This window comes from Orycteropus afer, unplaced genomic scaffold (assembly GCF_000298275.1).
Source record: "Orycteropus afer afer isolate SDZICR_OR568_19922 unplaced genomic scaffold, OryAfe1.0 scaffold00940, whole genome shotgun sequence".
Classification (NCBI taxonomy): domain Eukaryota; kingdom Metazoa; phylum Chordata; class Mammalia; order Tubulidentata; family Orycteropodidae; genus Orycteropus; species Orycteropus afer.
In genome coordinates this window covers 263824-266740 of record NW_006922527.1, presented here as the reverse complement: position 1 = coordinate 266740, position 2917 = coordinate 263824, and positions in this window count along the sequence as shown.

Here is a 2917-nt window from a genome sequence, read left to right as displayed (position 1 = left end):
ATATGGCATCAGGATTGGAGGAAGATTCTTTAACAACCTGTGATATGCAGATGACACAACCTTGCTTGATGAAAATGAAGACTTGACGCACTTACTAATAAAGTATGGATTACACTGCAACATAAAAAAAAAAAAATCCTCACAAGTGAACCAATAAGCAATATCATGATAAATGAGGAAAAGATTGAAGGATTTAACTTTATTTTAATCCACAATCAATGTCTTTGGAAGCCGAAGTGAAGGAATCAAAAGACATAGGGCAAATCTCCTGCAAAAGACATCCTTTAAGTGTTTAAGAGCAAAGATGTCACTTTGAAGAATAAAGAGTGCATAACCCAAGCCATGGTATTTCCAATACCCTCATATGCATGTGAAAGCCAGAGAATGATTAAGGAAGACCTCAGAAAAATCGATGCATTTGAATTGTAGTGTTGTTGAAGAATGTTGCCTGCACCATGGACTGCTAGAAGGATGAACAAATCTGTCTTGGAGAAAATGCAGCCAGAATGTTTCTAAGAAGTAAGAATGACCAGATTCCATTTCTCAGATTTGGTCATGTTGCCAGAAAGGTCCAATCCCTGGAGAAGGATATCATGCTTAGTAAAATAGAAGGGTCAGGAAAAAAAAAAAAAAAAGAAGATCCTCAATGAGATGGATTGACACAGTGGCTGCAACGATGGGCTCAAGTATAAAAGGATTGTGAGGGTGGTGCAGGACCGGGAAATGTTTCATTCTGTTGTTTCCAGGGTCACAATGGCATAGTGCCTAAGGCATTTGACTGCTAACCAGAAGGCTAGCGGTTCTAACCCACAAGCCACTCATCTGAAGGAAGGTTGGGAAATCTACTTCCATAGTGATACTGCCTCAGAAACCCAAGGAGGGGTCCCTATGAATCAGATCTGACTCCACGGCAGTGAGTTTGGTTATGTGTGGGAACCAACTTGACAACATCTAAAAACAACTGAATAAATACTAGATTTCACCTCACTGATGTTTCATCAAAATACGTGACATTGACCCCCATGAGTTGCATGGATGGAGAGTCATGGTTACCCTGCAACAGGCAGGCTCAGAAATCTTCAAGACCTTCTTTGCATCCATCCAGTCACATTACACCCAAACTCCCCTCTCCTACAAATGGTCCACAGATGCCAAGGGTAGGAGAAAGTTACTGCTTCACATATCTGTCTTTCTTCAGGTGTTTTTCTTGCATAAGCTGGCATCATTGTAATCGCATGTATTTATTGGCTTTTGCACTCCCTGAAATCCTTTCACATACTTCAATCATCTGATTTCTTCCTGAAAAACTTTCAATGTCAGCATTAGCTACTTTTGCAAATGAGGAAACAGAAACTCACAGAGGCAAATTGATTCGCCCAAGGTCACACAGTTAGTGAGTAGTAGGCACTCACTGTACAATCTCACTTTAAGGTTACAGAAGTGTCTGCTCCTCTTATTGCAGACATGATCAAAAAAACACCTGAATCAAGGTCATCTGGCTCAGAATCCTGAAATGAAGGGTGAGAGTGGAGGTACTTGGAGCTGTAAGGCGTGTTGCTGGCAATGGTTCCTCAGGATCATCTTATTGTCTGAATTCCCTACATATTTCTACTGCCATTGTCAGTGCTTCAGTCTATTAGATGAAGACTCTGTTTTCTCTGACAATGATCCTTCTTTCAGTCCTCTCTCTCATTCACACAATGGGTCACTTTTTGTCACCACTACCAACCAGATAGACCCTTTTTCATTTCTTACTAGTTCCAGGTACAACTGCTTAGCTCCAGGTCAATCTGTCCTCCCTGTAGCTTAGTCAAAGGCTGATCAGAAACTTATGTTTCTTCCCCTGGATTCTGCCCTTCAACATGTTCCAACACCTAAGCCTTTCATCTGCCTGGAAAGACCCCTGTAAAAACCTTAATATTTCTTCTTCAGTGTAGTCAAATATGCCCATTTTGGCATCTACGTTTTCTTTCTTGTTTAAGAAGGTATCCTCCACTCTAAACTTTTGCAAATATTTTCTCTAACAAAAGACAGTAAAACAAAAATCAAATACAAAGAATAAAGTGGGGAAATATTTGCAACTCATATGACAGGTAAAGGGTTAATTTCCTTATTAGACTTAACTATTTTCCACCTAGAATACTTTAATTTTTATGCAGCAAAATCTGTTGATCGTTTCCTACAGATATTGATGTAGACCAAAGTATAGTGTTAATAAACAAAGCAAGTTGCTTTTTCATTGAGGGTGAAATCAAATGCTGTTTGTAAAAACATGCGCATAATATCTTTTTCTTTAGGGAGAGGACTCTATATGTTGTATACATTGTTTAAAGTAAATTTTGGGGCGCATGGAGAAAGATCTGAAACGAATTACATCAGATAACATCATTTACCAAAAATGGGATGCCAGGGGACTTGGAGTATATAATTAACTTTCTCCATATGTTTCTGTGTTGTGTAAGTTGTTAGAATGAGCTGAAATTACGTTTCCTATTGAAAAAAGATAAATGTTCTACACTCCACACTTACACATTTATTTTAGATCTTTTGCCCCTGAGTTACATGGGGAGCTGGGAGTAGAGAACAGAAAACAACAACAACAACACACACACACACACACAAAGAGCTTCCTGAAGCTGAGAGAAAGTAAGTGGCACATCTAATAAGCAGAGCCAGAGTGAGACCTAAAGAGACTAAACTAAATAAGCAAATGAAACCAAATAGTCGGAATCCCTGGGAGCTTCTAAAGCCTACATATTTCAGCCTCTAGGAAACGGTAGCAAGTTCACCTACACGTACGCACTTCCACTGAATTGGATCCGACTCATAGTGACCCCTCTTTGGGTTTCCGAGGAGGTATCACTACAGAAGTAGATTGCCCAACCTTCCTTCCGAGGAGTGGCTGGTGGGATTGAAC